The sequence below is a fragment of the Thunnus albacares genome, chromosome 6, assembly GCF_914725855.1.
Source record: "Thunnus albacares chromosome 6, fThuAlb1.1, whole genome shotgun sequence".
Classification (NCBI taxonomy): domain Eukaryota; kingdom Metazoa; phylum Chordata; class Actinopteri; order Scombriformes; family Scombridae; genus Thunnus; species Thunnus albacares.
Genome location: NC_058111.1, coordinates 15139234 through 15165669, shown reverse-complemented (window position 1 = coordinate 15165669; position 26436 = coordinate 15139234).

Genomic DNA, 26436 nt, shown 5'->3' with positions numbered 1-26436 from the left:
TTGAAATTAGCCTCAGTTTGAGTCTCAAATGTTACAGTGGTGGAAAGTAACTAACTACATTTATCCAAGTACTGTACTTCAGTACAGTTTTGAGGTACTTGAGTATTTCTATTTGATGCTACTTCATACTTCCACTCAACTACATTTCAGAGGGAAATACTGTACTTCCTACTCCACTACTTATTCTACCTATTTATTTGACAGCTTTACTTACCTTTCAGATGAAGATCTGACACGATGGATACTATAACAAGCTTTTAAAATACGACACATGGTAAAGATGAAATCAGTGGTCTCCAACCTTTTTGGCTTTTGATGTCTTGCAGTGTGTAGTCGGGGTCACATTCCAAATAGTTGTTTTTCCTTCTAAACTTCTCATATGGTTTCATTTCAGTAACTGTTCAAATTGTACAATATTTCACCAAAAATCAAAGATTAGAGATAAAGTCCCAAAACTGAAAACAGATTTGTATGTCAAAACTTTGTTTTTTCTTCTTCCCTCTGACCCTTTGGAGGGGCCCGACCCCTAGTTTGGGAACCACTGGAGTAAACTAGCTAATTGTATATAAAGTAGTTCAAACTAGCTCCACCTCCAGCAGCTACAACAGTAACATGCTGCTTACATACTGATGCTTCAGTATTAATAATCTAATCATGTCATATATAATAATATATCAGTCAGTCAGTCACAAAATTAGTACTTTAACTTTAATTGGGGGGTTGTCATTTTTGGGACTTTTTCTCTAATCTGAGTTTTAGTGAAATATTGGATCATATTTAATTGACCCAGTATTGGATCAGTATTTAAATGAAAACCTGAGAAGTTTAGAGGGAAAAATCACTATTTGGTGGCGCTGTTAACAACTCATAGACAATCTGAAATGTGACCCCAACTACACACTGCTTTTTGTAAGATGTCAAAAGACAAAAAGGTTGGAAACCATTGGTTTCATCTTAAACAATGTGTTGTATTTTAAAAGCTTGTTATGTTATCCATTGTGTCAAATCTTCATCTGAAAAGTAACTAAAACTGTCAAAGGAATGTAGTGGAGTAGAAAGTATAAAGTAGCATAAATATTCAAGTAAAGTACAATTACTTTAAAATTGTACTTAAGTACAATACTTGAACAAATATACTGTAGTACTTACTGTAGTTGTGTCGTGAGCAGTTTTGTTGAAGTGTTAATCTGATGTGTTCTCTTCTCTGCAGTTCTACAATGAAGAGGAGGCCAAGAAATACTCCCAGAAGCAAGTTTGGATGTTATATTATACTAAATTTCACTTTCTGTGACCGCTTAACATACAGTTTTACCTTTTTTATTTCACCCAAAGTAGTTTTAAAGGACTGGTGTGTAGGATTTAGATGCATCTAGCGGTGAGGTTGCAGAAGATACAACTGAATACCCTTCCCCTTCCACTTAAGCATGTAGGAGAAACTATAGTATAACTATGGTGGGCTCTGTGGAAGGGGACCCTCTCCCTATGTAGATATAAAGGGAGAGGGTAGTCAGCTTACTCTGTTGGGACGAAAATAACCGCATGCTGTCGGGTAAAAAAGACACCGTTACAAAAAACAAAATTAAACACCAAAGGAGAGTGCTGCTTCAGTCTCTGAAAGACCTCCACGCCAACTACAATACAACCGCCCTGAAACACCATGCAGTCTCATACAGACAGTTCCTCAGATACTGCCCTTTTTATGTTACTCCAGCAAAAGAGTCCGACCGAAACACCTGTGTCTGCTATGACCACGACAATTTTAAAATGATTATTGACAAGCTCTGTCAGAAAGGCATTTTGTTGACTAACAGCATTTCGGATCTCCTGGAAGCAATTGTTTGTGACCCGGCCAACCAGAAGTGTATGTACCGCTTGTGTACTAGGTGTTGCTACAATGAAGTGGAGTTCGAGGGCCCACTAGATAATAGCATCGTCACATGGGAGCAGTGGGAGAGGATTGTTGTTACAGAGGAGGAGAAAACATCTGCAAAATATCAAAAGATTGAAAAGAGTGGCAGGATGGCAGACCTTCTCAGTCTCCTGAACAGCTGGACGCCTTCACTCGCCATCAGTTTCTCTGCTTACAGATGAACTGTGTGTTCATGTTGATTTCTCTGAAAATTATGGCTGCAAATTAAATCGCGAGATCCAGCCCTTTCACGTTGCTGGCAGCCGGAAGCAGTCGACCATCAACACTTAACAGGGACAGAGCTAACATACACACTGAAATGCTGCAAAGCCAAAATCAAGGCTAGCGTTTCCTTTTCAATGACTGAGTAATTCAGCTGATATTTATTAAATTTCTTCAGTTCAGTTTACTTCAGTTTATTATTGCGGAGTTTGGGTGTGCGTCTCCCTCCTTTGTTGTGGCCTGCTTGTGTGATATTCTGTTAGCTTTGAGGTGGACTTCAGATGAAGAGAGACCGCTTGTTTCCTGTGGCTGTTGGAGAGGAACTGACGCCTGCTGATACAAAACCTCCTGGAAAACTTTTGGTATTTAATTAATTTACTGATTCTGATTTGTTACCAGGGTTCAATTTGTTATGCATCTATAACTATCCATTTCATTTTAATGGAAGTGTAAGTTTCCTTTAATTTTATGTCTATAAGGTATGTAAGGAAGTAGGATAAAGATACTCTGTAACTATCTTAAGCATAATAAGGATAGCTATGCACCAGTACAGCAATTCATACAAATAACTGGATATAAGTAGTAAACCGCTATGAGACCCTAAATAAATTCTGATGAGTTTTTACACTCATATGGTCTCAGTAATTATTTTATGGTAAGCTGAAGCAGTGGTTACAACTACAGTAGTAGAAGAAATTGTTTAAATGCATGGCATTCATTTTGATTTGGGGCTTGAACAGATATTTATATATGTGGAAAAGACAAAACCAGATACGTAGCTAAATTTGGATTGGCCCCGTATATTAAAAAACAGCTAGTCGCCGATGTAAGCACAAGCGGTGTGTTTGTAATCATGTTTGACGAGACCCTGAATCAGACAACGAAAAGCTAACAACTGGACCTTCATGTGCGTTATTGCCAGCTGAGTTGAATTTTAGAATAGACTCTGGTATTGCGAATATATAAATATAGACTTACCAGCCACAGACAAAAATTGACCAGTATTAGGCTGGTGACATCTCCTATACTGACTATGGCTATAGGCTAGCTGCACTGGTTAGTTATGTAAATGGCTCATGTTGCTTCATTTGTGAATTCATTCTTTTTCATCTGACCCAGTCATTAATCTGAAGTACAATGTCAGATATGAGATATGGCTAATGTCTGCATCTTTTTTAATTACTAGGAGTGTGAGCAGCAGCTTGACTTGAGAAACATGATTTCTGTTTCCATAGATAGACCCAGTGTCAACTGGAAGTTTTTTTTAACTGCTCCAGCAGGAACATGCAGAAGTGTTTGGAGGTGCCCAGCTGATTGTGGTGGGGAGCTGTGGGCTACACACACTCCACAATGCCTTCAAAAGTGGCTTCAGTGTCTGTCAGCTGGACAAAGTGCTCAAGACTTTGCATATAGTCTTTCACAATACCCCTGCTAGAAGAGACAATTTCTGCACTTTGACCAAGATATCTGTATTTCCCCTACCGTTCTGTGGGCTTCTCATATGGTTTCATAGAAACCTACCTGTCGTCAATAGGGCTATTGCAAAATGACCAATGATCATGATGTACGTGGATGCAGTGACACAGAAAAAACTAACATCGTCCAGAAAATGTAAGACAAGAGCCCACTGAAGTACACCATTGTGAGGCAGATGGCTTGTTTGGACCTAACAAACATGTTCTCAGACCCCGACTTGTGCCAGGAAAGAATGAAACAACTTGTTCAGAGGTTTCTACAAGACAACCAGCTGTCAGGAGGTGTCTCTGCTGGTACTTAAGTTTTCAGAAACCTAGCAGAATGTACACTGTCACGCTTAACTGAAGCTTGTTCAGTCATGCATACAGCAGTGATAGGTTTGTCTGATTCAGTAATTTTTTAAAATTACATTAAATGTATCATACAAAGAAAAAGTCACAGAGCTGAAAGAGGTTGAGATTGAGCCGGAAAATAATCAGCAGAACTCAGGCATATGCCATAATGTCCAGTCAGGAATTTTCTCTCTCCTCCTTACCTTTCCACTTCCCTGTTTCAAGGGTTCACACAGTGAAAGTTGTGCTTTCACGCTGTTATAATGTTTAAGGTAGGCCTATAACAGAAATACAAGGTTTCATTAGCCGGGACAGAAATCAAACTGCTATTGTGAGCTGGTCAGTGATCATAAGCAAGTAATGTGGTACAGTAGCTTCTTTGCAGTTCAAAAGAATTGCTGTTAGTATTTTTTCAGGGGACCTAATTTTAGACCAAGGCAACGTATCCACACATGGCATTACATGGTGAAAAATACTTGGTTTGGTTTGCACACAACTGTCGATTTTGATTTCTAGATTTTTGTCCGCTGATATTAAATGTTCTGAGAATATTCTAATAAATAACATTTAGGACAGCAATGATATTTTTTGTTTTTTTCCCACATTAAACACATTTGGACAATGCAATGTTAAACTTAAACTCAACCAACTGAATTTAAACTCAACCGATTATTGTCATTGAACCTTACTGTTCATTTTGAACTGACATTGATCATTGAGTATATTTTCACTTTTGGTGTGTATTTCCATTGCAAGTTTGGGCTGAAATTTCATTTAAAATGGTATTAAAAAGGTATTAAAAAGTCTTAAATTTAACTTGTTTATACCTGTAGACACCCTGCCTTCCCAACTGTAAAAAATATTTTCATGTGAAATCATCTTTCACATCCCACATCAGCAGGAAACACAGAGACTCCTTGGAGAACCCTGCACAAGTAGATAATGATGCATCAAGCTGTAGGCATGATGGTGACATCCATGTAGACAGTCACATGCATTTTGAGATTCAAGATGATGATGGCAATGATGTAAAAGACACATTTTTGACAAATTTGGTACTGTTCTATTTGATGATGCAAGCTAAAATGCTGCTATCAGCCACCACAATCCAAATTTTAATAGAGGAATTCCAAGTGGTGCATGACAGCAACATAGAGCACATCTTTTCAAAACTGAGAGATAAATTAATAAAGCTGAATATGTCAGTAACCGATATTGATAACATAATAGCTGGCCTAAACAAGAGCAACCTTCTTCGGTTGTATAATGAGAGAGTATTTAGGTCTGATGAAACCCAGGAGACATATTTCTGCAGAAATTTTAACTACGTGGCACCTAAACAAGTGTAACTGAGTAAAAATGCCAAATACTTAAATGTAGTGGCATTGCCGTCACCTTTTTGATCATTGACTGTATATAAATCAAACGGGAACGTTTATTGATGTTTACTGACCGCTTTGGCAACTTCTCAGTGGTTTCTGTTTTCTAATATTGAAATTAGCCTCAGTTTGAGTCTCAAATGTTACAGTGGTGGAAAGTAACTAACTACATTTATCCAAGTACTGTACTTCAGTACAGTTTTGAGGTACTTGAGTATTTCTATTTGATGCTACTTCATACTTCCACTCAACTACATTTCAGAGGGAAATACTGTACTTCCTACTCCACTACTTATTCTACCTATTTATTTGACAGCTTTACTTACCTTTCAGATGAAGATCTGACACGATGGATACTATAACAAGCTTTTAAAATACGACACATGGTAAAGATGAAATCAGTGGTCTCCAACCTTTTTGGCTTTTGATGTCTTGCAGTGTGTAGTCGGGGTCACATTCCAAATAGTTGTTTTTCCTTCTAAACTTCTCATATGGTTTCATTTCAGTAACTGTTCAAATTGTACAATATTTCACCAAAAATCAAAGATTAGAGATAAAGTCCCAAAACTGAAAACAGATTTGTGTGTCAAAACTTTGTTTTTTCTTCTTCCCTCTGACCCTTTGGAGGGGCCCGACCCCTAGTTTGGGAACCACTGGAGTAAACTAGCTAATTGTATATAAAGTAGTTCAAACTAGCTCCACCTCCAGCAGCTACAACAGTAACATGCTGCTTACATACTGATGCTTCAGTATTAATAATCTAATCATGTCATATATAATAATATCAGTCAGTCAGTCACAAAATTAGTACTTTAACTTTAATTGGGGGGTTGTCATTTTTGGGACTTTTTCTCTAATCTGAGTTTTAGTGAAATATTGGATCATATTTAATTGACCCAGTATTGGATCAGTATTTAAATGAAAACCTGAGAAGTTTAGAGGGAAAAATCACTATTTGGTGGCGCTGTTAACAACTCATAGACAATCTGAAATGTGACCCCAACTACACACTGCTTTTTGTAAGATGTCAAAAGACAAAAAGGTTGGAAACCATTGGTTTCATCTTAAACAATGTGTTGTATTTTAAAAGCTTGTTATGTTATCCATTGTGTCAAATCTTCATCTGAAAAGTAACTAAAACTGTCAAAGGAATGTAGTGGAGTAGAAAGTATAAAGTAGCATAAATATTCAAGTAAAGTACAATTACTTTAAAATTGTACTTAAGTACAATACTTGAACAAATATACTGTAGTACTTACTGTAGTTGTGTCGTGAGCAGTTTTGTTGAAGTGTTAATCTGATGTGTTCTCTTCTCTGCAGTTCTACAATGAAGAGGAGGCCAAGAAATACTCCCAGAAGCAAGTTTGGATGTTATATTATACTAAATTTCACTTTCTGTGACCGCTTAACATACAGTTTTACCTTTTTTATTTCACCCAAAGTAGTTTTAAAGGACTGGTGTGTAGGATTTAGATGCATCTAGCGGTGAGGTTGCAGAAGATACAACTGAATACCCTTCCCCTTCCACTTAAGCATGTAGGAGAAACTATAGTATAACTATGGTGGGCTCTGTGGAAGGGGACCCTCTCCCTATGTAGATATAAAGGGAGAGGGTAGTCAGCTTACTCTGTTGGGACGAAAATAACCGCATGCTGTCGGGTAAAAAAGACACCGTTACAAAAAACAAAATTAAACACCAAAGGAGAGTGCTGCTTCAGTCTCTGAAAGACCTCCACGCCAACTACAATACAACCGCCCTGAAACACCATGCAGTCTCATACAGACAGTTCCTCAGATACTGCCCTTTTTATGTTACTCCAGCAAAAGAGTCCGACCGAAACACCTGTGTCTGCTATGACCACGACAATTTTAAAATGATTATTGACAAGCTCTGTCAGAAAGGCATTTTGTTGACTAACAGCATTTCGGATCTCCTGGAAGCAATTGTTTGTGACCCGGCCAACCAGAAGTGTATGTACCGCTTGTGTACTAGGTGTTGCTACAATGAAGTGGAGTTCGAGGGCCCACTAGATAATAGCATCGTCACATGGGAGCAGTGGGAGAGGATTGTTGTTACAGAGGAGGAGAAAACATCTGCAAAATATCAAAAGATTGAAAAGAGTGGCAGGATGGCAGACCTTCTCAGTCTCCTGAACAGCTGGACGCCTTCACTCGCCATCAGTTTCTCTGCTTACAGATGAACTGTGTGTTCATGTTGATTTCTCTGAAAATTATGGCTGCAAATTAAATCGCGAGATCCAGCCCTTTCACGTTGCTGGCAGCCGGAAGCAGTCGACCATCAACACTTAACAGGGACAGAGCTAACATACACACTGAAATGCTGCAAAGCCAAAATCAAGGCTAGCGTTTCCTTTTCAATGACTGAGTAATTCAGCTGATATTTATTAAATTTCTTCAGTTCAGTTTACTTCAGTTTATTATTGCGGAGTTTGGGTGTGCGTCTCCCTCCTTTGTTGTGGCCTGCTTGTGTGATATTCTGTTAGCTTTGAGGTGGACTTCAGATGAAGAGAGACCGCTTGTTTCCTGTGGCTGTTGGAGAGGAACTGACGCCTGCTGATACAAAACCTCCTGGAAAACTTTTGGTATTTAATTAATTTACTGATTCTGATTTGTTACCAGGGTTCAATTTGTTATGCATCTATAACTATCCATTTCATTTTAATGGAAGTGTAAGTTTCCTTTAATTTTATGTCTATAAGGTATGTAAGGAAGTAGGATAAAGATACTCTGTAACTATCTTAAGCATAATAAGGATAGCTATGCACCAGTACAGCAATTCATACAAATAACTGGATATAAGTAGTAAACCGCTATGAGACCCTAAATAAATTCTGATGAGTTTTTACACTCATATGGTCTCAGTAATTATTTTATGGTAAGCTGAAGCAGTGGTTACAACTACAGTAGTAGAAGAAATTGTTTAAATGCATGGCATTCATTTTGATTTGGGGCTTGAACAGATATTTATATATGTGGAAAAGACAAAACCAGATACGTAGCTAAATTTGGATTGGCCCCGTATATTAAAAAACAGCTAGTCGCCGATGTAAGCACAAGCGGTGTGTTTGTAATCATGTTTGACGAGACCCTGAATCAGACAACGAAAAGCTAACAACTGGACCTTCATGTGCGTTATTGCCAGCTGAGTTGAATTTTAGAATAGACTCTGGTATTGCGAATATATAAATATAGACTTACCAGCCACAGACAAAAATTGACCAGTATTAGGCTGGTGACATCTCCTATACTGACTATGGCTATAGGCTAGCTGCACTGGTTAGTTATGTAAATGGCTCATGTTGCTTCATTTGTGAATTCATTCTTTTTCATCTGACCCAGTCATTAATCTGAAGTACAATGTCAGATATGAGATATGGCTAATGTCTGCATCTTTTTTAATTACTAGGAGTGTGAGCAGCAGCTTGACTTGAGAAACATGATTTCTGTTTCCATAGATAGACCCAGTGTCAACTGGAAGTTTTTTTTAACTGCTCCAGCAGGAACATGCAGAAGTGTTTGGAGGTGCCCAGCTGATTGTGGTGGGGAGCTGTGGGCTACACACACTCCACAATGCCTTCAAAAGTGGCTTCAGTGTCTGTCAGCTGGACAAAGTGCTCAAGACTTTGCATATAGTCTTTCACAATACCCCTGCTAGAAGAGACAATTTCTGCACTTTGACCAAGATATCTGTATTTCCCCTACCGTTCTGTGGGCTTCTCATATGGTTTCATAGAAACCTACCTGTCGTCAATAGGGCTATTGCAAAATGACCAATGATCATGATGTACGTGGATGCAGTGACACAGAAAAAACTAACATCGTCCAGAAAATGTAAGACAAGAGCCCACTGAAGTACACCATTGTGAGGCAGATGGCTTGTTTGGACCTAACAAACATGTTCTCAGACCCCGACTTGTGCCAGGAAAGAATGAAACAACTTGTTCAGAGGTTTCTACAAGACAACCAGCTGTCAGGAGGTGTCTCTGCTGGTACTTAAGTTTTCAGAAACCTAGCAGAATGTACACTGTCATGCTTAACTGAAGCTTGTTCAGTCATGCATACAGCAGTGATAGGTTTGTCTGATTCAGTAATTTTTTAAAATTACATTAAATGTATCATACAAAGAAAAAGTCACAGAGCTGAAAGAGGTTGAGATTGAGCCGGACAATAATCAGCAGAACTCAGGCATATGCCATAATGTCCAGTCAGGAATTTTCTCTCTCCTCCTTACCTTTCCACTTCCCTGTTTCAAGGGTTCACACAGTGAAAGTTGTGCTTTCACGCTGTTATAATGTTTAAGGTAGGCCTATAACAGAAATACAAGGTTTCATTAGCCGGGACAGAAATCAAACTGCTATTGTGAGCTGGTCAGTGATCATAAGCAAGTAATGTGGTACAGTAGCTTCTTTGCAGTTCAAAAGAATTGCTGTTAGTATTTTTTCAGGGGACCTAATTTTAGACCAAGGCAACATATCCACACATGGCATTACATGGTGAAAAACACTTGGTTTGGTTTGCACACAACTGTCGATTTTGATTTCTAGATTTTTGTCCGCTGATATTAAATGTTCTGAGAATATTCTAATAAATAACATTTAGGACAGCAATGATATTTTTTGTTTTTTTCCCACATTAAACACATTTGGACAATGCAATGTTAAACTTAAACTCAACCAACTGAATTTAAACTCAACCGATTATTGTCATTGAACCTTACTGTTCATTTTGAACTGACATTGATCATTGAGTATATTTTCACTTTTGGTGTGTATTTCCATTGCAAGTTTGGGCTGAAATTTCATTTAAAATGGTATTAAAAAGGTATTAAAAAGTCTTAAATTTAACTTGTTTATACCTGTAGACACCCTGCCTTCCCAACTGTAAAAAATATTTTCATGTGAAATCATCTTTCACATCCCACATCAGCAGGAAACACAGAGACTCCTTGGAGAACCCTGCACAAGTAGATAATGATGCATCAAGCTGTAGGCATGATGGTGACATCCATGTAGACAGTCACATGCATTTTGAGATTCAAGATGATGATGGCAATGATGTAAAAGACACATTTTTGACAAATTTGGTACTGTTCTATTTGATGATGCAAGCTAAAATGCTGCTATCAGCCACCACAATCCAAATTTTAATAGAGGAATTCCAAGTGGTGCATGACAGCAACATAGAGCACATCTTTTCAAAACTGAGAGATAAATTAATAAAGCTGAATATGTCAGTAACCGATATTGATAACATAATAGCTGGCCTAAACAAGAGCAACCTTCTTCGGTTGTATAATGAGAGAGTATTTAGGTCTGATGAAACCCAGGAGACATATTTCTGCAGAAATTTTAACTACGTGGCACCTAAACAAGTGTAACTGAGTAAAAATGCCAAATACTTAAATGTAGTGGCATTGCCGTCACCTTTTTGATCATTGACTGTATATAAATCAAACGGGAACGTTTATTGATGTTTACTGACCGCTTTGGCAACTTCTCAGTGGTTTCTGTTTTCTAATATTGAAATTAGCCTCAGTTTGAGTCTCAAATGTTACAGTGGTGGAAAGTAACTAACTACATTTATCCAAGTACTGTACTTCAGTACAGTTTTGAGGTACTTGAGTATTTCTATTTGATGCTACTTCATACTTCCACTCAACTACATTTCAGAGGGAAATACTGTACTTCCTACTCCACTACTTATTCTACCTATTTATTTGACAGCTTTACTTACCTTTCAGATGAAGATCTGACACGATGGATACTATAACAAGCTTTTAAAATACGACACATGGTAAAGATGAAATCAGTGGTCTCCAACCTTTTTGGCTTTTGATGTCTTGCAGTGTGTAGTCGGGGTCACATTCCAAATAGTTGTTTTTCCTTCTAAACTTCTCATATGGTTTCATTTCAGTAACTGTTCAAATTGTACAATATTTCACCAAAAATCAAAGATTAGAGATAAAGTCCCAAAACTGAAAACAGATTTGTATGTCAAAACTTTGTTTTTTCTTCTTCCCTCTGACCCTTTGGAGGGGCCCGACCCCTAGTTTGGGAACCACTGGAGTAAACTAGCTAATTGTATATAAAGTAGTTCAAACTAGCTCCACCTCCAGCAGCTACAACAGTAACATGCTGCTTACATACTGATGCTTCAGTATTAATAATCTAATCATGTCATATATAATAATATATCAGTCAGTCAGTCACAAAATTAGTACTTTAACTTTAATTGGGGGGTTGTCATTTTTGGGACTTTTTCTCTAATCTGAGTTTTAGTGAAATATTGGATCATATTTAATTGACCCAGTATTGGATCAGTATTTAAATGAAAACCTGAGAAGTTTAGAGGGAAAAATCACTATTTGGTGGCGCTGTTAACAACTCATAGACAATCTGAAATGTGACCCCAACTACACACTGCTTTTTGTAAGATGTCAAAAGACAAAAAGGTTGGAAACCATTGGTTTCATCTTAATTTAAAAGCTTGTTATGTTATCCCATTGTGTCAAATCTTCATCTGAAAAGTAACTAAAACTGTCAAAGGAATGTAGTGGAGTAGAAAGTATAAAGTAGCATAAATATTCAAGTAAAGTACAATTACTTTAAAATTGTACTTAAGTACAATACTTGAACAAATATACTGTAGTACTTACTGTAGTTGTGTCGTGAGCAGTTTTGTTGAAGTGTTAATCTGATGTGTTCTCTTCTCTGCAGTTCTACAATGAAGAGGAGGGCCAAGAAATACTCCCAGAAGCAAGTTTGGATGTTATATTATACTAAATTTCACTTTCTGTGACCGCTTAACATACAGTTTTACCTTTTTTATTTCACCCAAAGTAGTTTTAAAAGACTGGTGTGTAGGATTTAGATGCATCTAGCGGTGAGGTTGCAGAAGATACAACTGAATACCCCTTCCCCTTCCACTTAAGCATGTAGGAGAAACTATAGTATAAACTATGGTGGGCTCTGTGGAAGGGGGACCCTCCTCCCTATGTAGATATAAAGGGAGAGGGTAGTCAGCTTACTCTGTTGGGACCGAAAATAACCGCATGCTGTCGGGTAAAAAAGACACCCGTTACAAAAAACAAAATTAAACACCAAAGGAGAGTGCTGCTTCAGTCTCCTGAAAGACCTCCCACGCCAACTACAATACAACCGCCCTGAAACACCATGCAGTCTCATACAGACAGTTCCTCAGATACTGCCCTTTTTATGTTACTCCAGCAAAAGAGTCCGACCGAAACACCTGTGTCTGCTATGACCACGACAATTTTAAAATGATTATTGACAAGCTCTGTCAGAAAGGCATTTTGTTGACTAACAGCATTTCGGATCTCCTGGAAGCAATTGTTTGTGACCCGGCCCAACCCAGAAGTGTATGTACCGCTTGTGTAACTAGGTGTTGCTACAATGAAGTGGAGTTCGAGGGCCCACTAGATAATAGCATCGTCACATGGGAGCAGTGGGAGAGGATTGTTGTTACAGAGGAGGAGAAAACATCTGCAAAATATCAAAAGATTGAAAAGAGTGGCAGGATGGCAGACCTTCTCAGTCTCCTGAACAGCTGGACGCCTTCACTCGCCATCAGTTTCTCTGCTTACAGATGAACTGTGTGTTCATGTTGATTTCTCTGAAAATTATGGCTGCAAATTAAATCGCGAGATCCAGCCCCTTTCACGTTGCTGGCAGCCGGAAGCAGTCGACCATCAACACTTAACAGGGACAGAGCTAACATACACACTGAAATGCTGCAAAGCCAAAATCAAGGCTAGCGTTTCCTTTTCAATGACTGAGTAATTCAGCTGATATTTATTAAATTTCTTCAGTTCAGTTTACTTCAGTTTATTATTGCGGAGTTTGGGTGTGCGTCTCCCTCCTTTGTTGTGGCCTGCTTGTGTGATATTCTGTTAGCTTTGAGGTGGACTTCAGATGAAGAGAGACCGCTTGTTTCCTGTGGCTGTTGGAGAGGAACTGACGCCTGCTGATACAAAACCTCCTGGAAAACTTTTGGTATTTAATTAATTTACTGATTCTGATTTGTTACCAGGGTTCAATTTGTTATGCATCTATAACTATCCATTTCATTTTAATGGAAGTGTAAGTTTCCTTTAATTTTATGTCTATAAGGTATGTAAGGAAGTAGGATAAAGATACTCTGTAACTATCTTAAGCATAATAAGGATAGCTATGCACCAGTACAGCAATTCATACAAATAACTGGATATAAGTAGTAAACCGCTATGAGACCCTAAATAAATTCTGATGAGTTTTTACACTCATATGGTCTCAGTAATTATTTTATGGTAAGCTGAAGCAGTGGTTACAACTACAGTAGTAGAAGAAATTGTTTAAATGCATGGCATTCATTTTGATTTGGGGCTTGAACAGATATTTATATATGTGGAAAAGACAAAACCAGATACGTAGCTAAATTTGGATTGGCCCCGTATATTAAAAAACAGCTAGTCGCCGATGTAAGCACAAGCGGTGTGTTTGTAATCATGTTTGACGAGACCCTGAATCAGACAACGAAAAGCTAACAACTGGACCTTCATGTGCGTTATTGCCAGCTGAGTTGAATTTTAGAATAGACTCTGGTATTGCGAATATATAAATATAGACTTACCAGCCACAGACAAAAATTGACCAGTATTAGGCTGGTGACATCTCCTATACTGACTATGGCTATAGGCTAGCTGCACTGGTTAGTTATGTAAATGGCTCATGTTGCTTCATTTGTGAATTCATTCTTTTTCATCTGACCCAGTCATTAATCTGAAGTACAATGTCAGATATGAGATATGGCTAATGTCTGCATCTTTTTTAATTACTAGGAGTGTGAGCAGCAGCTTGACTTGAGAAACATGATTTCTGTTTCCATAGATAGACCCAGTGTCAACTGGAAGTTTTTTTTAACTGCTCCAGCAGGAACATGCAGAAGTGTTTGGAGGTGCCCAGCTGATTGTGGTGGGGAGCTGTGGGCTACACACACTCCACAATGCCTTCAAAAGTGGCTTCAGTGTCTGTCAGCTGGACAAAGTGCTCAAGACTTTGCATATAGTCTTTCACAATACCCCTGCTAGAAGAGACAATTTCTGCACTTTGACCAAGATATCTGTATTTCCCCTACCGTTCTGTGGGCTTCTCATATGGTTTCATAGAAACCTACCTGTCGTCAATAGGGCTATTGCAAAATGACCAATGATCATGATGTACGTGGATGCAGTGACACAGAAAAAACTAACATCGTCCAGAAAATGTAAGACAAGAGCCCACTGAAGTACACCATTGTGAGGCAGATGGCTTGTTTGGACCTAACAAACATGTTCTCAGACCCCGACTTGTGCCAGGAAAGAATGAAACAACTTGTTCAGAGGTTTCTACAAGACAACCAGCTGTCAGGAGGTGTCTCTGCTGGTACTTAAGTTTTCAGAAACCTAGCAGAATGTACACTGTCACGCTTAACTGAAGCTTGTTCAGTCATGCATACAGCAGTGATAGGTTTGTCTGATTCAGTAATTTTTTAAAATTACATTAAATGTATCATACAAAGAAAAAGTCACAGAGCTGAAAGAGGTTGAGATTGAGCCGGAAAATAATCAGCAGAACTCAGGCATATGCCATAATGTCCAGTCAGGAATTTTCTCTCTCCTCCTTACCTTTCCACTTCCCTGTTTCAAGGGTTCACACAGTGAAAGTTGTGCTTTCACGCTGTTATAATGTTTAAGGTAGGCCTATAACAGAAATACAAGGTTTCATTAGCCGGGACAGAAATCAAACTGCTATTGTGAGCTGGTCAGTGATCATAAGCAAGTAATGTGGTACAGTAGCTTCTTTGCAGTTCAAAAGAATTGCTGTTAGTATTTTTTCAGGGGACCTAATTTTAGACCAAGGCAACGTATCCACACATGGCATTACATGGTGAAAAATACTTGGTTTGGTTTGCACACAACTGTCGATTTTGATTTCTAGATTTTTGTCCGCTGATATTAAATGTTCTGAGAATATTCTAATAAATAACATTTAGGACAGCAATGATATTTTTTGTTTTTTTCCCACATTAAACACATTTGGACAATGCAATGTTAAACTTAAACTCAACCAACTGAATTTAAACTCAACCGATTATTGTCATTGAACCTTACTGTTCATTTTGAACTGACATTGATCATTGAGTATATTTTCACTTTTGGTGTGTATTTCCATTGCAAGTTTGGGCTGAAATTTCATTTAAAATGGTATTAAAAAGGTATTAAAAAGTCTTAAATTTAACTTGTTTATACCTGTAGACACCCTGCCTTCCCAACTGTAAAAAATATTTTCATGTGAAATCATCTTTCACATCCCACATCAGCAGGAAACACAGAGACTCCTTGGAGAACCCTGCACAAGTAGATAATGATGCATCAAGCTGTAGGCATGATGGTGACATCCATGTAGACAGTCACATGCATTTTGAGATTCAAGATGATGATGGCAATGATGTAAAAGACACATTTTTGACAAATTTGGTACTGTTCTATTTGATGATGCAAGCTAAAATGCTGCTATCAGCCACCACAATCCAAATTTTAATAGAGGAATTCCAAGTGGTGCATGACAGCAACATAGAGCACATCTTTTCAAAACTGAGAGATAAATTAATAAAGCTGAATATGTCAGTAACCGATATTGATAACATAATAGCTGGCCTAAACAAGAGCAACCTTCTTCGGTTGTATAATGAGAGAGTATTTAGGTCTGATGAAACCCAGGAGACATATTTCTGCAGAAATTTTAACTACGTGGCACCTAAACAAGTGTAACTGAGTAAAAATGCCAAATACTTAAATGTAGTGGCATTGCCGTCACCTTTTTGATCATTGACTGTATATAAATCAAACGGGAACGTTTATTGATGTTTACTGACCGCTTTGGCAACTTCTCAGTGGTTTCTGTTTTCTAATATTGAAATTAGCCTCAGTTTGAGTCTCAAATGTTACAGTGGTGGAAAGTAACTAACTACATTTATCCAAGTACTGTACTTCAGTACAGTTTTGAGGTACTTGAGTATTTCTATTTGATGCTACTTCATACTTCCACTCAACTACATTTCAGAGGGAAATACTGTACTTCCTACTCCACTACTTATTCTACCTATTTATTTGACAGCTTTACTTACCTTTCAGATGAAGATCTGACACGATGGATACTATAACAAGCTTTTAAAATACGACACATGGTAAAGATGAAATCAGTGGTCTCCAACCTTTTTGGCTTTTGATGTCTTGCAGTGTGTAGTCGGGGTCACATTCCAAATAGTTGTTTTTCCTTCTAAACTTCTCATATGGTTTCATTTCAGTAACTGTTCAAATTGTACAATATTTCACCAAAAATCAAAGATTAGAGATAAAGTCCCAAAACTGAAAACAGATTTGTGTGTCAAAACTTTGTTTTTTCTTCTTCCCTCTGACCCTTTGGAGGGGCCCGACCCCTAGTTTGGGAACCACTGGAGTAAACTAGCTAATTGTATATAAAGTAGTTCAAACTAGCTCCACCTCCAGCAGCTACAACAGTAACATGCTGCTTACATACTGATGCTTCAGTATTAATAATCTAATCATGTCATATATAATAATATCAGTCAGTCAGTCACAAAATTAGTACTTTAACTTTAATTGGGGGGTTGTCATTTTTGGGACTTTTTCTCTAATCTGAGTTTTAGTGAAATATTGGATCATATTTAATTGACCCAGTATTGGATCAGTATTTAAATGAAAACCTGAGAAGTTTAGAGGGAAAAATCACTATTTGGTGGCGCTGTTAACAACTCATAGACAATCTGAAATGTGACCCCAACTACACACTGCTTTTTGTAAGATGTCAAAAGACAAAAAGGTTGGAAACCATTGGTTTCATCTTAAACAATGTGTTGTATTTTAAAAGCTTGTTATGTTATCCATTGTGTCAAATCTTCATCTGAAAAGTAACTAAAACTGTCAAAGGAATGTAGTGGAGTAGAAAGTATAAAGTAGCATAAATATTCAAGTAAAGTACAATTACTTTAAAATTGTACTTAAGTACAATACTTGAACAAATATACTGTAGTACTTACTGTAGTTGTGTCGTGAGCAGTTTTGTTGAAGTGTTAATCTGATGTGTTCTCTTCTCTGCAGTTCTACAATGAAGAGGAGGCCAAGAAATACTCCCAGAAGCAAGTTTGGATGTTATATTATACTAAATTTCACTTTCTGTGACCGCTTAACATACAGTTTTACCTTTTTTATTTCACCCAAAGTAGTTTTAAAGGACTGGTGTGTAGGATTTAGATGCATCTAGCGGTGAGGTTGCAGAAGATACAACTGAATACCCTTCCCCTTCCACTTAAGCATGTAGGAGAAACTATAGTATAACTATGGTGGGCTCTGTGGAAGGGGACCCTCTCCCTATGTAGATATAAAGGGAGAGGGTAGTCAGCTTACTCTGTTGGGACGAAAATAACCGCATGCTGTCGGGTAAAAAAGACACCGTTACAAAAAACAAAATTAAACACCAAAGGAGAGTGCTGCTTCAGTCTCTGAAAGACCTCCACGCCAACTACAATACAACCGCCCTGAAACACCATGCAGTCTCATACAGACAGTTCCTCAGATACTGCCCTTTTTATGTTACTCCAGCAAAAGAGTCCGACCGAAACACCTGTGTCTGCTATGACCACGACAATTTTAAAATGATTATTGACAAGCTCTGTCAGAAAGGCATTTTGTTGACTAACAGCATTTCGGATCTCCTGGAAGCAATTGTTTGTGACCCGGCCAACCAGAAGTGTATGTACCGCTTGTGTACTAGGTGTTGCTACAATGAAGTGGAGTTCGAGGGCCCACTAGATAATAGCATCGTCACATGGGAGCAGTGGGAGAGGATTGTTGTTACAGAGGAGGAGAAAACATCTGCAAAATATCAAAAGATTGAAAAGAGTGGCAGGATGGCAGACCTTCTCAGTCTCCTGAACAGCTGGACGCCTTCACTCGCCATCAGTTTCTCTGCTTACAGATGAACTGTGTGTTCATGTTGATTTCTCTGAAAATTATGGCTGCAAATTAAATCGCGAGATCCAGCCCTTTCACGTTGCTGGCAGCCGGAAGCAGTCGACCATCAACACTTAACAGGGACAGAGCTAACATACACACTGAAATGCTGCAAAGCCAAAATCAAGGCTAGCGTTTCCTTTTCAATGACTGAGTAATTCAGCTGATATTTATTAAATTTCTTCAGTTCAGTTTACTTCAGTTTATTATTGCGGAGTTTGGGTGTGCGTCTCCCTCCTTTGTTGTGGCCTGCTTGTGTGATATTCTGTTAGCTTTGAGGTGGACTTCAGATGAAGAGAGACCGCTTGTTTCCTGTGGCTGTTGGAGAGGAACTGACGCCTGCTGATACAAAACCTCCTGGAAAACTTTTGGTATTTAATTAATTTACTGATTCTGATTTGTTACCAGGGTTCAATTTGTTATGCATCTATAACTATCCATTTCATTTTAATGGAAGTGTAAGTTTCCTTTAATTTTATGTCTATAAGGTATGTAAGGAAGTAGGATAAAGATACTCTGTAACTATCTTAAGCATAATAAGGATAGCTATGCACCAGTACAGCAATTCATACAAATAACTGGATATAAGTAGTAAACCGCTATGAGACCCTAAATAAATTCTGATGAGTTTTTACACTCATATGGTCTCAGTAATTATTTTATGGTAAGCTGAAGCAGTGGTTACAACTACAGTAGTAGAAGAAATTGTTTAAATGCATGGCATTCATTTTGATTTGGGGCTTGAACAGATATTTATATATGTGGAAAAGACAAAACCAGATACGTAGCTAAATTTGGATTGGCCCCGTATATTAAAAAACAGCTAGTCGCCGATGTAAGCACAAGCGGTGTGTTTGTAATCATGTTTGACGAGACCCTGAATCAGACAACGAAAAGCTAACAACTGGACCTTCATGTGCGTTATTGCCAGCTGAGTTGAATTTTAGAATAGACTCTGGTATTGCGAATATATAAATATAGACTTACCAGCCACAGACAAAAATTGACCAGTATTAGGCTGGTGACATCTCCTATACTGACTATGGCTATAGGCTAGCTGCACTGGTTAGTTATGTAAATGGCTCATGTTGCTTCATTTGTGAATTCATTCTTTTTCATCTGACCCAGTCATTAATCTGAAGTACAATGTCAGATATGAGATATGGCTAATGTCTGCATCTTTTTTAATTACTAGGAGTGTGAGCAGCAGCTTGACTTGAGAAACATGATTTCTGTTTCCATAGATAGACCCAGTGTCAACTGGAAGTTTTTTTTAACTGCTCCAGCAGGAACATGCAGAAGTGTTTGGAGGTGCCCAGCTGATTGTGGTGGGGAGCTGTGGGCTACACACACTCCACAATGCCTTCAAAAGTGGCTTCAGTGTCTGTCAGCTGGACAAAGTGCTCAAGACTTTGCATATAGTCTTTCACAATACCCCTGCTAGAAGAGACAATTTCTGCACTTTGACCAAGATATCTGTATTTCCCCTACCGTTCTGTGGGCTTCTCATATGGTTTCATAGAAACCTACCTGTCGTCAATAGGGCTATTGCAAAATGACCAATGATCATGATGTACGTGGATGCAGTGACACAGAAAAAACTAACATCGTCCAGAAAATGTAAGACAAGAGCCCACTGAAGTACACCATTGTGAGGCAGATGGCTTGTTTGGACCTAACAAACATGTTCTCAGACCCCGACTTGTGCCAGGAAAGAATGAAACAACTTGTTCAGAGGTTTCTACAAGACAACCAGCTGTCAGGAGGTGTCTCTGCTGGTACTTAAGTTTTCAGAAACCTAGCAGAATGTACACTGTCACGCTTAACTGAAGCTTGTTCAGTCATGCATACAGCAGTGATAGGTTTGTCTGATTCAGTAATTTTTTAAAATTACATTAAATGTATCATACAAAGAAAAAGTCACAGAGCTGAAAGAGGTTGAGATTGAGCCGGAAAATAATCAGCAGAACTCAGGCATATGCCATAATGTCCAGTCAGGAATTTTCTCTCTCCTCCTTACCTTTCCACTTCCCTGTTTCAAGGGTTCACACAGTGAAAGTTGTGCTTTCACGCTGTTATAATGTTTAAGGTAGGCCTATAACAGAAATACAAGGTTTCATTAGCCGGGACAGAAATCAAACTGCTATTGTGAGCTGGTCAGTGATCATAAGCAAGTAATGTGGTACAGTAGCTTCTTTGCAGTTCAAAAGAATTGCTGTTAGTATTTTTTCAGGGGACCTAATTTTAGACCAAGGCAACGTATCCACACATGGCATTACATGGTGAAAAATACTTGGTTTGGTTTGCACACAACTGTCGATTTTGATTTCTAGATTTTTGTCCGCTGATATTAAATGTTCTGAGAATATTCTAATAAATAACATTTAGGACAGCAATGATATTTTTTGTTTTTTTCCCACATTAAACACATTTGGACAATGCAATGTTAAACTTAAACTCAACCAACTGAATTTAAACTCAACCGATTATTGTCATTGAACCTTACTGTTCATTTTGAACTGACATTGATCATTGAGTATATTTTCACTTTTGGTGTGTATTTCCATTGCAAGTTTGGGCTGAAATTTCATTTAAAATGGTATTAAAAAGGTATTAAAAAGTCTTAAATTTAACTTGTTTATACCTGTAGACACCCTGCCTTCCCAACTGTAAAAAATATTTTCATGTGAAATCATCTTTCACATCCCACATCAGCAGGAAACACAGAGACTCCTTGGAGAACCCTGCACAAGTAGATAATGATGCATCAAGCTGTAGGCATGATGGTGACATCCATGTAGACAGTCACATGCATTTTGAGATTCAAGATGATGATGGCAATGATGTAAAAGACACATTTTTGACAAATTTGGTACTGTTCTATTTGATGATGCAAGCTAAAATGCTGCTATCAGCCACCACAATCCAAATTTTAATAGAGGAATTCCAAGTGGTGCATGACAGCAACATAGAGCACATCTTTTCAAAACTGAGAGATAAATTAATAAAGCTGAATATGTCAGTAACCGATATTGATAACATAATAGCTGGCCTAAACAAGAGCAACCTTCTTCGGTTGTATAATGAGAGAGTATTTAGGTCTGATGAAACCCAGGAGACATATTTCTGCAGAAATTTTAACTACGTGGCACCTAAACAAGTGTAACTGAGTAAAAATGCCAAATACTTAAATGTAGTGGCATTGCCGTCACCTTTTTGATCATTGACTGTATATAAATCAAACGGGAACGTTTATTGATGTTTACTGACCGCTTTGGCAACTTCTCAGTGGTTTCTGTTTTCTAATATTGAAATTAGCCTCAGTTTGAGTCTCAAATGTTACAGTGGTGGAAAGTAACTAACTACATTTATCCAAGTACTGTACTTCAGTACAGTTTTGAGGTACTTGAGTATTTCTATTTGATGCTACTTCATACTTCCACTCAACTACATTTCAGAGGGAAATACTGTACTTCCTACTCCACTACTTATTCTACCTATTTATTTGACAGCTTTACTTACCTTTCAGATGAAGATCTGACACGATGGATACTATAACAAGCTTTTTGGCTTTTGATGTCTTGCAGTGTGTAGTCGGGGTCACATTCCAAATAGTTGTTTTTCCTTCTAAACTTCTCATATGGTTTCATTTCAGTAACTGTTCAAATTGTACAATATTTCACCAAAAATCAAAGATTAGAGATAAAGTCCCAAAACTGAAAACAGATTTGTGTGTCAAAACTTTGTTTTTTCTTCTTCCCTCTGACCCTTTGGAGGGGCCCGACCCCTAGTTTGGGAACCACTGGAGTAAACTAGCTAATTGTATATAAAGTAGTTCAAACTAGCTCCACCTCCAGCAGCTACAACAGTAACATGCTGCTTACATACTGATGCTTCAGTATTAATAATCTAATCATGTCATATATAATAATATCAGTCAGTCAGTCACAAAATTAGTACTTTAACTTTAATTGGGGGGTTGTCATTTTTGGGACTTTTTCTCTAATCTGAGTTTTAGTGAAATATTGGATCATATTTAATTGACCCAGTATTGGATCAGTATTTAAATGAAAACCTGAGAAGTTTAGAGGGAAAAATCACTATTTGGTGGCGCTGTTAACAACTCATAGACAATCTGAAATGTGACCCCAACTACACACTGCTTTTTGTAAGATGTCAAAAGACAAAAAGGTTGGAAACCATTGGTTTCATCTTAAACAATGTGTTGTATTTTAAAAGCTTGTTATGTTATCCATTGTGTCAAATCTTCATCTGAAAAGTAACTAAAACTGTCAAAGGAATGTAGTGGAGTAGAAAGTATAAAGTAGCATAAATATTCAAGTAAAGTACAATTACTTTAAAATTGTACTTAAGTACAATACTTGAACAAATATACTGTAGTACTTACTGTAGTTGTGTCGTGAGCAGTTTTGTTGAAGTGTTAATCTGATGTGTTCTCTTCTCTGCAGTTCTACAATGAAGAGGAGGCCAAGAAATACTCCCAGAAGCAAGTTTGGATGTTATATTATACTAAATTTCACTTTCTGTGACCGCTTAACATACAGTTTTACCTTTTTTATTTCACCCAAAGTAGTTTTAAAGGACTGGTGTGTAGGATTTAGATGCATCTAGCGGTGAGGTTGCAGAAGATACAACTGAATACCCTTCCCCTTCCACTTAAGCATGTAGGAGAAACTATAGTATAACTATGGTGGGCTCTGTGGAAGGGGACCCTCTCCCTATGTAGATATAAAGGGAGAGGGTAGTCAGCTTACTCTGTTGGGACGAAAATAACCGCATGCTGTCGGGTAAAAAAGACACCGTTACAAAAAACAAAATTAAACACCAAAGGAGAGTGCTGCTTCAGTCTCTGAAAGACCTCCACGCCAACTACAATACAACCGCCCTGAAACACCATGCAGTCTCATACAGACAGTTCCTCAGATACTGCCCTTTTTATGTTACTCCAGCAAAAGAGTCCGACCGAAACACCTGTGTCTGCTATGACCACGACAATTTTAAAATGATTATTGACAAGCTCTGTCAGAAAGGCATTTTGTTGACTAACAGCATTTCGGATCTCCTGGAAGCAATTGTTTGTGACCCGGCCAACCAGAAGTGTATGTACCGCTTGTGTACTAGGTGTTGCTACAATGAAGTGGAGTTCGAGGGCCCACTAGATAATAGCATCGTCACATGGGAGCAGTGGGAGAGGATTGTTGTTACAGAGGAGGAGAAAACATCTGCAAAATATCAAAAGATTGAAAAGAGTGGCAGGATGGCAGACCTTCTCAGTCTCCTGAACAGCTGGACGCCTTCACTCGCCATCAGTTTCTCTGCTTACAGATGAACTGTGTGTTCATGTTGATTTCTCTGAAAATTATGGCTGCAAATTAAATCGCGAGATCCAGCCCTTTCACGTTGCTGGCAGCCGGAAGCAGTCGACCATCAACACTTAACAGGGACAGAGCTAACATACACACTGAAATGCTGCAAAGCCAAAATCAAGGCTAGCGTTTCCTTTTCAATGACTGAGTAATTCAGCTGATATTTATTAAATTTCTTCAGTTCAGTTTACTTCAGTTTATTATTGCGGAGTTTGGGTGTGCGTCTCCCTCCTTTGTTGTGGCCTGCTTGTGTGATATTCTGTTAGCTTTGAGGTGGACTTCAGATGAAGAGAGACCGCTTGTTTCCTGTGGCTGTTGGAGAGGAACTGACGCCTGCTGATACAAAACCTCCTGGAAAACTTTTGGTATTTAATTAATTTACTGATTCTGATTTGTTACCAGGGTTCAATTTGTTATGCATCTATAACTATCCATTTCATTTTAATGGAAGTGTAAGTTTCCTTTAATTTTATGTCTATAAGGTATGTAAGGAAGTAGGATAAAGATACTCTGTAACTATCTTAAGCATAATAAGGATAGCTATGCACCAGTACAGCAATTCATACAAATAACTGGATATAAGTAGTAAACCGCTATGAGACCCTAAATAAATTCTGATGAGTTTTTACACTCATATGGTCTCAGTAATTATTTTATGGTAAGCTGAAGCAGTGGTTACAACTACAGTAGTAGAAGAAATTGTTTAAATGCATGGCATTCATTTTGATTTGGGGCTTGAACAGATATTTATATATGTGGAAAAGACAAAACCAGATACGTAGCTAAATTTGGATTGGCCCCGTATATTAAAAAACAGCTAGTCGCCGATGTAAGCACAAGCGGTGTGTTTGTAATCATGTTTGACGAGACCCTGAATCAGACAACGAAAAGCTAACAACTGGACCTTCATGTGCGTTATTGCCAGCTGAGTTGAATTTTAGAATAGACTCTGGTATTGCGAATATATAAATATAGACTTACCAGCCACAGACAAAAATTGACCAGTATTAGGCTGGTGACATCTCCTATACTGACTATGGCTATAGGCTAGCTGCACTGGTTAGTTATGTAAATGGCTCATGTTGCTTCATTTGTGAATTCATTCTTTTTCATCTGACCCAGTCATTAATCTGAAGTACAATGTCAGATATGAGATATGGCTAATGTCTGCATCTTTTTTAATTACTAGGAGTGTGAGCAGCAGCTTGACTTGAGAAACATGATTTCTGTTTCCATAGATAGACCCAGTGTCAACTGGAAGTTTTTTTTAACTGCTCCAGCAGGAACATGCAGAAGTGTTTGGAGGTGCCCAGCTGATTGTGGTGGGGAGCTGTGGGCTACACACACTCCACAATGCCTTCAAAAGTGGCTTCAGTGTCTGTCAGCTGGACAAAGTGCTCAAGACTTTGCATATAGTCTTTCACAATACCCCTGCTAGAAGAGACAATTTCTGCACTTTGACCAAGATATCTGTATTTCCCCTACCGTTCTGTGGGCTTCTCATATGGTTTCATAGAAACCTACCTGTCGTCAATAGGGCTATTGCAAAATGACCAATGATCATGATGTACGTGGATGCAGTGACACAGAAAAAACTAACATCGTCCAGAAAATGTAAGACAAGAGCCCACTGAAGTACACCATTGTGAGGCAGATGGCTTGTTTGGACCTAACAAACATGTTCTCAGACCCCGACTTGTGCCAGGAAAGAATGAAACAACTTGTTCAGAGGTTTCTACAAGACAACCAGCTGTCAGGAGGTGTCTCTGCTGGTACTTAAGTTTTCAGAAACCTAGCAGAATGTACACTGTCACGCTTAACTGAAGCTTGTTCAGTCATGCATACAGCAGTGATAGGTTTGTCTGATTCAGTAATTTTTTAAAATTACATTAAATGTATCATACAAAGAAAAAGTCACAGAGCTGAAAGAGGTTGAGATTGAGCCGGAAAATAATCAGCAGAACTCAGGCATATGCCATAATGTCCAGTCAGGAATTTTCTCTCTCCTCCTTACCTTTCCACTTCCCTGTTTCAAGGGTTCACACAGTGAAAGTTGTGCTTTCACGCTGTTATAATGTTTAAGGTAGGCCTATAACAGAAATACAAGGTTTCATTAGCCGGGACAGAAATCAAACTGCTATTGTGAGCTGGTCAGTGATCATAAGCAAGTAATGTGGTACAGTAGCTTCTTTGCAGTTCAAAAGAATTGCTGTTAGTATTTTTTCAGGGGACCTAATTTTAGACCAAGGCAACGTATCCACACATGGCATTACATGGTGAAAAATACTTGGTTTGGTTTGCACACAACTGTCGATTTTGATTTCTAGATTTTTGTCCGCTGATATTAAATGTTCTGAGAATATTCTAATAAATAACATTTAGGACAGCAATGATATTTTTTGTTTTTTTCCCACATTAAACACATTTGGACAATGCAATGTTAAACTTAAACTCAACCAACTGAATTTAAACTCAACCGATTATTGTCATTGAACCTTACTGTTCATTTTGAACTGACATTGATCATTGAGTATATTTTCACTTTTGGTGTGTATTTCCATTGCAAGTTTGGGCTGAAATTTCATTTAAAATGGTATTAAAAAGGTATTAAAAAGTCTTAAATTTAACTTGTTTATACCTG